The following is a 15,682-nucleotide window of genomic DNA, read 5'->3' on the forward strand; positions in this document are numbered from 1 at the left end:
GAGAGGGGGGGGGGCGGAGGGGCGCGGAGGGGGAGGACTTGAGGGTCTGCAGTTGCAGTAGAGGATCTGGTGCTGGCCCTGAATTGTGGGCTGCATTCCTCTGAAGCTGCTCTGGACCCTGGTCTGACAGCCCTCCGATAATAACCCAGTCAGATAGAGTCACAGGGGCGGCGTGCCTGAGCCCTGTTCTGAATCACTCAATTAGTGCTCGAGGAGGAGGAACAGGGGGAGGAGGAGGGGGAGGAGGAGAAGATCTGGAATATCTTTGCTCTCCAAAGCTAAGACATGAAGACACTTTGGTGCAAACCATTGTTTGCGTGGTCTATTTTACTCACTGTGCAGAGAGACTATTAACAAAACATGAAACTAAATCCATGTATTGCTTCCTGGTTAATGCATGCGTCAATGTGTGGCTGGGTTTGAAGGAATTTAGTCTGGTTTACTTACTCAGGATTTTTAATTAGTAGTCTCTCAATAAGATCTTCACTATCCCCCTCCAAAGAATAACACCTTTAGCCTTCTGGTTGCAGCCAGCTTAAACTAATGCTTTGTTGGACCTTTCACATGTTTGGAAGGACGCAAAAACGTCAGCTGTGATGCCCAAACAAGTCAACAAAATCAGCAAACATGGGCTTTTCTAAAATGTGCTGGGGTTTTAAGGAGACATTAAATCAATGCATCAACCATTTCTCGGAAAAAAAAAAAGTGGAGGTGTGCAATTCCTTCTCCATCCTGAAAAAACCCACAAAACACTGGTTGCATCATTTTGTAGCAGAAAGAAGCTCACAATTCTAAACAGTCAATTAACAAACAAACAGAGTTGTCGCCTTGACTCTGCTCAGAACGCAACCTTCACTCAACCCTCGTGCCAGCAGTGAACTTTTTCTTTTTGAGTAAGTGGGACAAAACATATTCATACTATAATAGAATCCTGACGTAAATATGCAAAAATACATGTTCCATAATCAGAAGTTCCTTTTCAGCATATTTATCAAATGCAAGCTTACAATGAGGCAGAAAAGTCAAACCAAATCTTTCCTAATGAAGCCGAGGCGATATTGCTGCAGTGGTCGAGATGGTGATGTGGAAAATGTCATATATTTTAGTGAGTCCACACGTTCATTTGCTGTTACCAGCATGAGCAGCATGTATTGACACTTGATACAGTTCTTGTCTAGAACTTCACACATAATAAATGTGACACTGCAAGGAAAACCCTTTCCCCCCCTTCTATTAGTCAGACAAATAACATGTCCCAACATCGCCGCCGCATATTTCAGAGCCACATACTACATCCACTTGATGAATTCGACTTGTATTGCGGAGCGAGCAGACGCAGTGTGTGTGCGCAGGCTAATTTTTCATCTTGCACACTGGGACCTTTTTTTGTTGTTTTTTTTCGAATATCGAGGACTCGGTTGGGGTCGTTGAATCAGCCGGCCGGCCAGCCAGCCAGCCAGCCAGCCAGCCAGCTCCCTTCTTTGTCTCCAGCGTCCTTGCCAGCCCGCGGTCGACCCCTTCACCTTCCGCCGACCTGTCGCCTTCAGACACCCTCTGCGGCGCCCTTTGAAGTGATGTTTGCTCCAATGTACAGTAGGGGTTAACCACACACCTCGAGAACGCCGCGTGGAATTCCATACAATGGGTCCACCAGCTAGTGTTGTCTGAGGGTTTAGAGGGCGGATTAAAGATTAAAAGGCAGCCGGGGCGAGAGGTAAACAGCCGAGAACAATATTTTACCTGCTCCACATTTAGTCAGCGGATGTTGGTGTCAGTCTGCTCTCTTGACGGATAGTTCTGAGTGAAAGGCCATTTGAGTGTCCGCTACCTACCTATATGGTCTTGCCACCAATGGATATGTTTTAATTAGCGATGAAGTAGGCAATTGTCGATTCATTTTTTTGGTCTTAGAGAGTGCTTCTGAGCTCTAAGCCACACCTGACTTACAATGCAATAGATAGAACATGAACTAAAGAAGAATCTGCTGTGACTGAAATGTAAGTTGTAAGATCAAACAAATAATCAACCAATAAAACAATCAGGTGGAGGGTAATGTGCCGAGATGGAAAAAGTATTCATATTCTGTACTTAATTAAAAAAAAAATATGGATACTTGTGTAAAATAAAATACTCTGGTAAAAGCAAAAGTACCAATTCAACTCCTTTACTCAAGTAAAAGTAAGAAAGTACAGGTTCTGGAATGTACTTAGGTAAAAAGTGAAAAACATTTTTTGCATTTAATGACACGCTACGTTTATTAATAAGCCAAGGTAATCTCCCTTTAAAATACAATCCACTTTTATATTCAACTACACAACAGCAGAGTTCGAAAAGATCCACTTCAAGCAACAACAAGAAAAAATTAAAAATTAAATACTTTTAACATAATTTGTATCTTTTTAACTCTTTGAAACACAAAAGTAAGCAGCATATTTTATTTGTGTACAAATTTGTGTATCAATGTAGTGAGTAAAATTAAAAAGTAATCAGAAAGAGAGATACTCAAGTACAGATATTTTAGGAAGCTATTTAAGCACAGCAACAAAGTATTTGTACTTTGTCACTGCCCACCTCAGGTAATTAAGGGCTGCAGTTGCTTTAAAATGAAATATTTACCCTAATCCAAACATCATCAGAGTCATGATCTCATACTTTAATGTGAATAAGGACTCTAACTCCGGAAATAAACGCCAGTGATTCCCATACAACTGCTTTGTCCCTTTCACCAGCTGTATCAAGCAGGAAAAAAGTGCTAAAAGTTCTGAAGTTACATACAAAAAGTGTGCAGGGCCACCTCACCTCCTGAAGCTATCGGCCATTTATGGTCATGTTTCATCCAGATGTAATAACATGTATTTTGAAGAAACCTGGGATCGCCCAGCCATAAGCACTAAAAATATGCTGCATCTGTCAAACTAACGTTCCTCTCTCAGTCTCAGAGCTCAGGGGGAAAACAGCTCTATCATAATTGATTTTCTCATCTGGGAAGTAATCCAACATTTTTGCAATATTTATTCAAGCATTTTAACTTTGTTGCAAAAAATGCAATCACGATGAAAGACGAGCTCCCGGCGACAGGAACCGTATCCATTGCTTTGCTCAGCGGCGTGCGAAGAAACAGTGCTGCATGCGTCGCTAATTGTAACAGGACACCCCCAGAAGAACAAAGTCATTGACCAGATGATTGGAAGCGAAGTGCGTGAGTTATGGCGCAGCAGCTTCTCGGAGAGAGCGCCATTAATTTTGGTGAGGACAAAAAACAAGGCAAATTGAAAAGAACATTACATTCCGTCTTATCCGCAAATATGGGGAACATGTGACTGTAAAGGCAATCATTGTTGGTATTGAAATAAAGATATTCACAACAACCTTTGCTTTTGTTAATGTATAATGCAAATATGTTTTGCATTTTTCTTGTAAAAGTTTTAAATTTACATTTTCCTCTACTGCAACATTTCACTCTACACAGTATTATTATTATTATTATTATTATTATTATTATTATTATTATTATCATTATTATTATTATTATTATTATTGCATAATGATTTATAATAACAATGACTTTATCATGGACTCTGGAACTTCCTGCTCTTCTCAGCTCCTGCTGCCTCTGTTCACCCTTCCCCACATTCTCCAGTCAACACCTGTAAGCTTTTCCCTCCAAAATGCTTCCCATGCCCTCCTCCGCTCCCACAAGGACGCTTGTCAACCTATCAGCGGCCAGCCTGCTCATTCCGCTGCACACCAGTGGCTCGTTGGTCCACTTAATCCAGTCTCTTGCAGCAAATTTTTAATTTTTTTTATTTATTTTTTTAATTTCTGATCAATGCCATTATTCCAGCACTCTCTAAGGCAAAACTTTTGGCTTCCTATCTACAGGGTTTGGATTTTTATAAATACCTGTTTTTTCCATTGTTTAAGCAAAATGTACAGTGTCTGATTTGCTCAAAGAGTGTGTGATCCTTCTGTGTGACATATTAAAAGTGTTAGAATACATCACATTAACATGTGACTTCACCATCATACTTAATATACCTTACATATAACACTTGCATCTTAGTTAAATATAATATAATATAGATGTTTATGTTCTTTTTTTTTCTTTTAATTCTCCCATTGGAGCCATACATGTACGTACTAAATTTCTCAAAGTGTGCTTAAAGCTATTCAGGTGTGGATACGAGAGCTGTTTGAGATCAGCTGTGGATGTTGTTTTGTACAAACCGGCTCCCTGCATGTCCTCACAGCCTACAGTGCAGTGAGCATTGAAACTGCATTAATACGGGAAATAATCGGTTTTGTTGACAAAGTAAGTGCATAATACAGCAAGCAGGAGGATGTACTGTATCTCTTAATATTTCTTCCATTTCATTTTTGTGTTTGTCCAGGCTACTATCTTGCAGGGTTTGTTATTGTTAGCATCAATCAGTGATTGTCTGTTGCCGTTTGTTGTTTCTGTTGATATTAAATTGGTGATGTTATTTATGTCTACATATATACAGCAGAGCCAGGCCTGTTTTCCTAATAAGTTGATAAGTGTAACAAATTGAATAAGTTGAATATCACTATCTCTCCTTCATGAAACCATAACAGAAATGCTCAATCAAACCACTCTCCTGTGCTTCAAGAGCAGCCATAACACTCCTCATCCCGTTATGAGACCACAATAAAAACACCCACAAATAAATTCAATTTCTTTAAGTTGATTATTTGTCCCGGTAAATTCAATGTCAGTACACGTAAGACATTTCTGAGGCTGAATCATTTCGTGACAGTGTTTGCCTTGGACAAAAAGACTCTGCTAACGTGTTGTGCAATGCTGCCGGATATTTGCAAGACCACGGCGTCAAGGACAGTGCGAACACAATGCGTTCTGTCTGCCTGTCACTGTTCATTCACACAGTACGATATCTGATGAGCTCAGAGCTGAGCATTAGAAAACACAGGTTTACTTGATTTTAAATGCTGCACGCAACGGTTGCCTTTTGTGTCACGTGCGGCAATGGTTACGCATTTCCTCTGCAATTCATGCAATATGTGTGAAAGATATTTGCCGCAGATGAATGGAAGTGCAGCGGGGAACGGTGAAAGTCACGTATGAGGACGGAGGGGGTCTGAGCACCAGGAAGTCAACACTGATCAGAACTTCTTCTTTTTCACCCTTTTTAATGAAATGTCTTGCTGGTGCTGATTTCGGAGCCTTCTTTGCTGCTTTGTAATGTTTTCTTGCTGCTGAACTTTAGTCTGAAACTGTGTGTGTTTACTGTGATGTCTTGCCCTTCACTGAAAACTGGGTCAAAACTTTTGTTTGTTTTTGGTTTTTTGACAACGTGAAATCCGAATGGCACCGTTCCAGAGTCCCCAGCTTAATCCGGCCTCCTCTTCCATGTTCTCAACGACAACAACAGATTTTGGATCAATCTGCTTCTTTAGAGACTTTTGATGTTTTCTTTTTTCCTCTGGCTGGTGGATAATTCAGTTAAAGTAGCCTTCACCTATGGTCTTATTTGGCAAGGAGGTCTTCTGTGTAATAGCTTGAATAGTTGAACAAAATAAATTGAATCCCCGCAGACTTGCAGAGACCATCTGTTTCTTCTGCAACTTTTCTTATTCAATTCTGGGAATTTGGCTACATGCAAGCTAGAAAGAGGCTGCGCTGGGTTATTTTTTGGTCAACGGAGCAAAACGGGGAGAACATGCAGCAGTAGATGCTCCGCTGTCAGACACGCCTTGGAGTAGGTACTTACATGGAAACAGAAACAACTTAAATTTTCCCCAATAAATCGAGGGTCCTGGGTGGAGACAGATAATGCCTTGAAGTTGCCACATGATCAATTTTCCCAGGAAGAAAAACGCAACAACATGAGGAGTAAAAGTGCCGAAAGAGGTGAGGCCTCTGGGTTTCAAAGGGAATTCTAGATGAGATTTCCTAGAAGAGGTGTCAGTAGGAGACGCAGCCGACGAAGAGGCCTGCCTGCTCTTTGCACAACGTCCTCATCCCTTCCTCCCACTGGAATCTGATGACAAACTAGGTTTAACCTCCAAACTATGAGTAGCTGGGTTCAGCTTCTTATTTCTGCGCGCGGAGGAGTCGCTCATCTGGTGAGAAATGAATTCTGCTGGTAGGCTGTGATTCAGAGCAGAAGGAGGAACGGATTTATGTTCCTCCAGCGCATTGCATTTTAAGCCACACGCACCAATTTTTAAGACAGGGACAGACGGATGACTGCAATTTCATGTGTGCTCACACAGAGAAAAGAAAACATTGTGATGTCCCACTTTTTTTGGCGTTGTTAACCACTGAGGCCGGCACTTCTAACAATGTAAATGTGAAAACCTTGCTTCAGGCTCTGGGAGAGCTTGGGAAATTATTTGGATTAACGTTCTTGGGAAGCGTTAAAATTCTCTCTTTTTTTGCTGCCTCATAGCTAACAAACTGACCGTAAACACATTTTTTTATATTCTTATTATGCTAACTCCAGCCCCTCAATTACAATATTTTCAATAGCTGCTACAGGTTATTATTCTCTATCATAGACTTTCATGGCCTTTTCACACATTAAATTGAAAAAAAAAAAAAAGATATATATATATAAAAAAATTTAAAAAACAAAAGCAGTGTAAGCTCAAAGATGATGTGCCTAGTTGACATACAGTGTATTTTAGCTTAGTACTAACCTGTCAATTGCATCTTATTTATTTATAAACTTGGCATCCTCCCGCTATCAGTAAAAAATCCTACAATGGATGCACACAAAAACATTGTATATCCCATGGGGTAAAGTATGGTTAATATATCACTGCAGATTAAGCAATTAAGCTTTTTTTAATACTTGATTCTCTAGTGTGTAAAAAAAATCCCTTTTCACAGTCCAAAGAACTCCCCACAAACGATAGAAGTCCACAGTTTGCTTCTTCCACTTGGTGGACTTTGCACAAAGTGTGTTACTTAAAAAATAAATTCATCCCTATGTAGTTTTTTTCAAGGGTTTAGCGTGAAGAAGCTAAAACATCAGAGTTTTTTTGGGGGGGAAAATAGCCTCTAGAAATAGTACTACTACTGCGACTGCTAATATGATAATATAAAGATGACAAAGAAGGAAACAACGCTGGCGACCCCAGTTAAAATCTTCAAGAAGAAGAAGAAAGAATTGCATAACTTCATGCATCATCAGCCCCAGCTGTGACCAGTCATAATCGCATAGCAGGTGGTCCATTTAAACATGACTCTGCTAAACCACCTTCCAAACCTCCACCTGCCCTCTCTGAAGACTAATCTGGAGTGGTGTATCTTCCTTTGGTTCTACTCTTCCACACAAGGAGGGTTTCTGCACTTGGCACTTGGTGCAAAATAACCTGTTGACTGTGACCAAGCCTAATATTTTTGTGGCAATTAACACTTTTGATCATCAAGCTTCAGTCTCATCTCAAGCTGGCTCTGTAAGACTTGGGATAGATGCTGCTTTAAAGTGAAGTAAGTTAAGCTAATATACCTGAGAGTGCCTCTAAGTAAACCTGAAATATGAATGTTATACAAGCGATTGTGAGTTTGGAATAAGATCAGACTGAAACAAGCAAAACAAGCGGTGTGGTCCTTTAAAGTGGACAATACACAGATGTGAGTGACGCTGGCCAGTGCACGATGGTTTATATATAGTCTCGGGAGGAGATAAAAAACTAGCGAAAGCTGTATTATCTGAACTTCAAAGCGGCCAAATTGCCGATACTTCCCGTTCGTATTTCAAGTTGTGCCAGGTCTTTCATCTCTGCAGAGAGCCCTTTAGGGCCGGGTACTTACACAGAGTCGGGAAGTCATTGGTACAGCTTGGCATTTTGGGACGCAAGGGTTAAAAAAAATTAAATAAAAGCATGAATAATTGCCATTTCTTAAAGATTTCCTCTGATAGACTAATTTTTCATAATTGAATAACACCTTCCATGCGTTCTCTACTAAGACAAAGGCCCGAGTGGGTGAGAAAAATCAAAAACAGAACACGAAGCCTTTTCTTCCAGTGCCACCAGCTATGCTTTCTCATGACAAATCATTTGCGTTTTGCAGCCGAGGTGTTTCCTCCGGAGCTGTTTGTGCGGACAAAAGAAAGCAGAAAGTGCTGATGTAGCACGAAGGATTGTGTTTTTGTAAGTGCTCCGGCGTCTCTGTCACAGACTCTACCTCACCCACCACCATTCATTATCTTTTCGCGGGACAGGGGAAGTTATCTGGGGAACCTATTGTGTGCTCTGTAGAGTTTTGACTCTGTGTATGTCTGTGTGTGTATGTCTGTGTGTGTGTGTGTGTGTGTGTGTGTGTGTGTGTGTGTGTGTGTGTGTGTGTGTGAGTGTGTGTGTGTGTGTGTGTGTGTGTGTGTGTGTGGCACCTTTGCTGTGCATACAGGAGGTGTCGGGAGACTGGGGACAGAGTCTCAGATCCCAGAGGAAAGCCTTGGCTCCAGGGGGCCCGTCCTCTTGTCCAGCCCATGCTGGGCTGCTGGGGAGACAGAAAGAATGGGAGGCGGCGGGAGGGGGTGGGGGGGAGTAGGAGCAAATGAGCAGAAGAGGTGGTGGGCCGGCTCTTGCCCCCTTCACTGACAGGATCTGGTCAATGTCCTGCCGCCAAGGGTCGCGGCCCAGCTTACGCACACAAACTTATCTCCAGTGCATCTGCCGGGCCGCCTGCGCAGTCAGGCTGTCTCCATTGCGGGCCGCGAGTGTTTTCCTGCTGGGGGTGAGAGGAGGATGGTGGGAGGATAGCGGGAGGAAGGGAGAAGCTCATGGCGGGGAGGGGCTCAATGTGAAACTGCCCCCGTTAGGAGCCTGCCAAGTCGCTGAGCTATATGGAAAACACGAGCTGCCTCCAGGGTAACAGGACCACTTCTGAAAATTTCTACAAACAAAAATAGCCCCAACGTCTGGCTACGACCTCTCTGTTCTCTGGACCTCGTCGCTCTCTCGGCGCGTCTGTCACATTCGAAATTCCCACACGAACGCAGAGAGTTCACGGACGAGCCCGAAAGAACAACTTCATTTGCTGCGGCTGTGGAGGGAAGTGGGGGGTGAATAAAAAGAAAACATAATGAAGAAATTCAATAATTGTGTAGAGCCCAGCGTATTTATCATTCCTCCTCTTCTCTCAGCTAGGGATGACCTCTTGGTGACCAATTGTATGGACCTCAACCGAGGTCCCTTTGGTGAGCCATTTCATCATTTAAACAGCATGGGTTCCAATTCTCATGACCTAATGCGTTGTAGAATGCCTGAAATCTGCCGCTTGTGTTTTCTCTTCTCTCCCTCAAGCCTTTCTCATCAACGGCAACCATGAGATTCGACAGGAAAGAGTGTGCGATAATTCCGAGCTGTTGGGAAGAAGGTGGTGAGCTCGCACATCAGCGCGGACAGTCATTTGTGTATTCAGGGAGGGATCTTTTGATTGTGTGATGATTTTGGCTTTTGTCCCTGATTTCCAATCATTGCCTACAACCACTGTCTTCGTGCAGAAGGGAACAAAAAAATGTCCTTTATTGGATTTTCCTTCTATTCTAGAATGACAGGGAGGGGAAAAAATGGTCCAGTTGTTAGAGCCACGACTTTCAAAGCAAGGTCCAGCTTTCTGTGTAGGGTTTGCGTGTTCTCCCTGTGTCTGTGTGGGTTCTCTTCAGCGACTCCAGCTTCCTCCCACAGTCCAAAGAAATGCACATTAGGCTGAAGGGCAACTCTAGTCTGTCTGTCTGTCTGTCTGTCTGTCTGTCTGTGTTTGCCCTGCCGTTGGGTTGACCCCCTGCAATGGGTTAATATCGCAAAACCTTACAACGATGCTGGAACGCCCCCAAAGTCTAAATTCTTGCACATCCGTTGCATCGTTTCCAGTCAAAAGGGTAGTGAGTAACCCATCAGTGTTCCATCAGTTGTGTTGAAAACGGAAGAAGACTCGGAAGAACCAGATGGTGCGGCAGAGGTGCTTACATCAGAGCTGGATGATGTTTTCTTAATAAAAGAACAATGAATAGATAGTTCACACAAGTGAGGTGTCTTGAATTGTTGCTACCCGGTTCGCTTGGCAGAGGTGAATGTCATTGGTCCGGTTTTAATGCGAGATGCACAGAGTGTCCAATCACAGACTTGCTTCCCCTCTTTCTTTTTTATGAATGGGACTTCCTTTACCAAATGTTTTCTTCATGTTCTATGCCCAGATGGATTTACTAAATAATTGCAGTGGATATGGTCAATATTCCGTCACAATATTGCAGGACTACGACATGACATGGAAATTACGCATGCAGATAGGTTATTCACAGTGTCTACTTTTTTGTTGTATTAGTTCAAACACTCCAAATGTCAACAGTAATCCTGATGATACACATTTACAAATTATGTGCTTGCAACACTGTACCAAGAGTAACAAGTTAGATTTAAACCAGGAGGACTGGACACTGAAGTGTATCGAGTTTGGCCAGCATGTGTTTTCTTTCTTTTCTTTTTTTTTTGTCTAAATTCTATCCAGACAATGAAATGTCCTCTTTTGGATCTGTCAGTCTCTTGTGGGGGAAAGTTACAATGGGATGTCAGAAAGTTGAAAGCTGGTGTGTGTATATTATCCCAACAGCTACCATTCAGTGGTGGATCTTTATGCCAAATCCAGGAATCTGTTTTAGGTACATTTCTATTCCTACAATTGCACAATCCAAAGCACTAAATAGAACCAATATAATCATCTTGTGCAGCAAATATTGAGTGCAATGGTCAGCAGGCGTCTTGAAAAATCGAAATAATCTTTTCTTGTGTTTGTTTGTTTTTGTAGCTTCCTGTGCTTTTGCTCTTCAGAGGGTCACTTACCTCCATATATGAGTCATGTTTCACATTTACCCTTTAAAGCATGGCAGCATTCCCCCTACTAATCCTAAAGTCCTGGGACCTGCACTCAATCCTCAGTCCAACCTGACGTCCAACTTGACTCTAACACATAGAAACATTTATGAAGGCAACCCATCCCATCTGCTACTCATTGCTCGCACTGTTAAAACTGCACTTTTTACACGAGGATAAAACCAAGTAACGGCTGCTTACAAGGCAGAGTCAGGCCATGTGACCTCCAGCATCACTATTTTTTAACAGCTGAGGAGGGAGGTCAGTTCAATTGTGGCTCCTGCCTTTAAATGCTCATCATGTCAACGAGCAAATGTGATGGTAAAAAAACTGTGCTGACCTCAGTCGAGCCATGACCTCAAAACCATATATTTTGGGCAGCTGAGTGCAGTTGATTTTGCAAAGTTACACGGTAAAGCTGTTGTGAAGTCACGTGGATGAGTAAAAACTTCATTGCCCTCCACACCCCAACACTGTTTATAACTTCAGCTCTGAAATTGTACGGAATCTTAACGGCTTTGCAGGGAAGAAAAGGGAAGAGGAGAGACAGCCTCCTCGTCGTACATTCTGTTCTGCTTGGTTGTGATTTCCAAGGTTGTCTGTGTAGTATGTCTGTTTGTGTGTGTATGCTCACGCGTGTGTGCATGTGTGCGTGCGTGTGCGTGCGCCGGTGCCAGGCACAGTGTCTCTTCTGGCTCCCACAGTGTTGACCCTGCCCTGTACTCTCCTCCCACTGTGGGCGAGGCTTGGCGGAGCAGCACGTTGCTACACTGTGCTAACACTGATACGTGCAACACAGATAGGTCAACACAAAGACACACACAAAGACGTGCACCCGCGCACACGCAGACAGACACACACGCAAAAACCTACACAAACGCTCCACAAACATATCTCCATATCTTCTCGTGTATACATTCAAGAAATGCCGAATGCAATTGTGTGTGCAGCCGAGTAAAAACTTCAGCTGCACACAATCTGCATGCATGTTTTCAATATGCTCATTATGTGTAATATGAAGTAGACAAAGGACAGCAGGTTGCCAATCCAAACAAAAATTGCTTAATAGTCGCGGAGTTTAAAGATCTCATATTGTGAAAAATTCACTTAACCAATGTTTTAGAAGTGTCCTGGACACCGAAGAAATTAAAGAAGCAATAATTTACTAAAGCTAAAGCTAAAACAAACAATTATGGAAACCAGCCCTCTGTGATGTCATAAAGGGAACTGATACCCTGTTTTATTCCTCTCCTCATTTGAAGGCTACAGCAAAGCACCGCTCTTAGCCGAGAAGATAACATTTTTTATGTTTGCGGCTGTTCAGAGAATATTAACAGATGACTTTCCCTTGTGTGTGGATTTTTTCTGTGCGTGGCAGCTCCAGTGGAGTAAGTCCCTGAAAATGGACATCATAAGGTACCGTTATTTCAAGTTCATTAAAGTCATATTTCATATTTTTGCTTTTTCATACATTTAATTTTTTCATACTTATGATGGGTTTGCTAAATTTGGCAAAAGAGGAAGACGCTGATTCCCTCAACCACAGAAAGTCTGAATTACAACATCTTTGTATTCAGTGAGCATTGCGATACCCTTCAGAACATTCCCGTGACTGCCTCCCCCTGGTTGTTTAGCCCTCTAGCTCGGCCTGAAATTATAATAATAGTAAAAAAAAACCCGAACAAAAAAACATGCTTTTTAATGCGAAATCCCACGTCATCCTGGTCACAGCCCCTGATCGTATCTCGCCACCAGTCTACGCTATGTCTCACCCACTCCTTCCTAATGAATATAAATGAGTGTTTTCTTTGTGAGACACAACGAAAACAGCCAAGTATGCAGCCAAAAACACTGGCTAATACTCTTTAAAAGGAGCAAACTCGTCTCAAAGATAAACAAAAGTAAGAAATTCTTGGCCAAATTGTTTTTTTTCCCCCTTCATTCCTCCATTTAGCCAGAATGCAGACTGCTGTGGAACAAAGCAAAGATGGAGTTGACGTTTACATTCTTCATTAAAAATGGCCTGTTAATTAATGCCCACGGTGTCATTCATATTCTATATCTGCACATATCCGTGTTTGTTTTTGACATTTGGCTCTCAAATCATTCAAAGCGTCTTGCAGTGAGCCCAACGCTGAACCAGGCCAACATTCCAACACTGAAAACATCACAAAGTGATTAATAGCGTAGGGTTCAAAGGTCAAAGCAACAGGAACCGCTCACTGGATGTGACATGGATTCATGCAAAAGTGCTTTAGCGATATACTATGCAAAGACAACTATAGAACCAACTTTACTACTTACAAAAAATGTTTTTTTTCCTCCCCCAAAAAGTGATTTCGTCATTAGTGTGGAATCCCACAAACTATGCCAGGAACATGTCAGAAATACAAAGGAGGTTCCGCACAAATTTAACCCTGCCCGCCGCACGTTCTGACAGAAACTATGTGCTAATGTGTTTATGGCGTTACATGATATAGTTCGCTGCTTTTCTCAGCCCAGCAACAGTTTTACCGCAGCACTCATAGATGTCTGCAGCTAAATCATGTTTATGGATAATCTATCAGACGGTGGGCTGTGGTGATGTGAGTGAGCATGGGCTGGTTGAATTTACTAGCTGCCAAGACGTCACAGAGGCCGGGCACGTCTTCTTCTGGGGTCCTCTAGCGTTCCGCCGGCTGCCCCAATGTAAATCTCCCCGCTCGGGACCTGCCGTGACCCTCAGAGTTAGCCTTTGTTTGGCAGACGCCTTGGCCCCCTTTAATCTTGTGAGGAGATAAATCCTTTGATGGACCTGGCCTGACTCCGTTGAAAGTGCTGCCAGCCATCTCCATAGATCAACCTAATACAGCATGTTTGATGTTGGGGGTGGAGGGCTGTGGCACACGGGTGGGCTCTGACTCTCTCTCTCTCTCTCTCTCTCTCTCCCTCTATCCATCCCTCCACCCTCTGCAGGACCTGTAACATTGTAATCAATCGCAGGCCTGCGACCACAGATCCCAGCACCTTGGCTGCACCCTCTCACCCTCCACTTCCCCCTCCATCCAGCTCTGCCCTCCTGACCACTGACCAGGACGAGGATCTATCTTTGTCTTGGCACCGACATGGTCCTGGTTCCACGCAACTGATTTTTTTTTTTTAAACTGAAGCTGTTTTTGGGGGACATACTTTTGCCTCTCTTAAAAAAAAAGGAAAATTGTCTTTGTCAACCACAGCAAGAATCAAACTCTCTGTTCTCTTTTCTCAATAATAATAATAATAATAATAATAATAATAATAATAATAATAATAATAATAATAATAATTATTATTATTATTATTATTATTATTATTATTATTATTATTATTATTATTATTATAATAACTCCAAAGAAAACACATTTTTTTCAATCTAATATAAATTACTGATTCAACTTGCTGCTTCAGATGCAACAAACTAATTTCAACCTAAGCAAGCCCAACAGCTATTTGATCGTATACAATACCGTGTCATTCATTCTGACTGCTCATTCTAAACCAATTATTGACCATAGTTTACTGCAGAATTTATATCCTTCAATCCCCCTCATGAGTTTAAAGAGTACTTACAATACAAAAACAAACATCAAAACTAAAACCGAAAACAGCCACCCACTGGTTTGATTCTTTATTGTCAAAGACTTAGCATTGTCAGCAACAGTAGGCCGTTTAATTGTCATCCCAAAGCCTCTGTTTAAACGGAGGTGAACTTCAGGGAGCTCTCTTGATTCCCCCCTGATAAGAACCCTGGTCCCATTAGGATGAGCTGTCACCGGGTGAGAGCTCAGCGTTCGCCTCACACGCTTCCCCTTATCTAAATCCTTTATCAACACACACCTAATATGGCTTCCTTGCCAAAAGTTGCTGTATATTAACATTGTTGCCGTGAGCGTAAGAGGATTGTTCCAAAAACGTAACGATAACGGCACACCGAGACATTTCTGTATGCGTCCGATATAAAGAAAATTTGCTGTCAGTGTTATGTTGTATCATGAGCTGTTTTCTATTGCTTTCTTTTTTAGGCAGGTGTGTGTGTGTGTGTGTGTGTGTGTGTGTGTGTGTGTGTGTGTGTGTGTGTGTGTGTGCCCGAGTCAGTGTACGTGTGTAAGAGTCATGCACGTAAAGAGTGTGTCCCAGTCAGACCAACTAAGGCAAGCAGCAACATTAGCACCCCTGAAATAGCTTGGCAGGCATTTTAATTGCTTTCCTCTGTGATGGCTCAAAATCCTATTGGTATAAAAAACAAAAGACTGAAAGCGTTCCCAGGCGGAGGATTACACCAAACACCGACACATGGAACACTGAAACGAAACGGGACAACTCCCAGTCAAGTCCACCTCCCATAAGTTGAGTAATACGTGGGTGACTAAGTTTTATTTCCCCACTGTCACCTTTGATCTTTGGCCCTTTCCCTTCCACGTTCTATCGTCTCACCTTTTCCTTTCAAAATCGTCCTGCCACTGCCGAGGCCATAAATACTGCTCGACTACACAATGCCCAATTCGTTACGAGGTTACAGCATTTTGTCTCTACCACTCAGGGCAATGAGGGAAAATTTATGGTGCATGCTGGCATGTTTGTCTTGAATCATTGGTGAGTAATAGCGGAGTCATTTGCATGAAGCCTCACAATGAGGTGCTGAAGTACTTCATGAGTAGGAAACTTGACACAAACACAGGAAGCCCCATGTTTCTCACCGAGGGCTGGAGCCTTTGCTGCAAAGCTGCAGGGACTGATGTGCCGCACAGATTAACTGGGGCCAAGGAACCTGCAGTTCCTACTCTTTATTGTTGTTCTTTAT

The 15,682-nt window shown here is 42.5% G+C and overlaps 1 long non-coding RNA gene across 1 annotated transcript; it reads left to right on the forward strand.

The window, feature by feature from the left end:
* Window positions 1–8,589: 8,589 nt before the first annotated feature.
* On the forward strand, window positions 8,590–14,134 carry LOC142884230 (uncharacterized). Its single transcript, XR_012926147.1, has 3 exons — window positions 8,590–9,191; window positions 9,298–9,370; window positions 13,819–14,134. It is a non-coding gene; the product is annotated as an uncharacterized LOC142884230 (long non-coding RNA).
* Window positions 14,135–15,682: the final 1,548 nt, after the last annotated feature.

This window comes from Nelusetta ayraudi, unplaced genomic scaffold (assembly GCF_046127955.1).
Source record: "Nelusetta ayraudi isolate G7.1 ecotype Tasmania unplaced genomic scaffold, CSIRO-AGI_Nayr_v1 ptg000011l, whole genome shotgun sequence".
Lineage (NCBI taxonomy): Eukaryota > Metazoa > Chordata > Actinopteri > Tetraodontiformes > Monacanthidae > Nelusetta > Nelusetta ayraudi.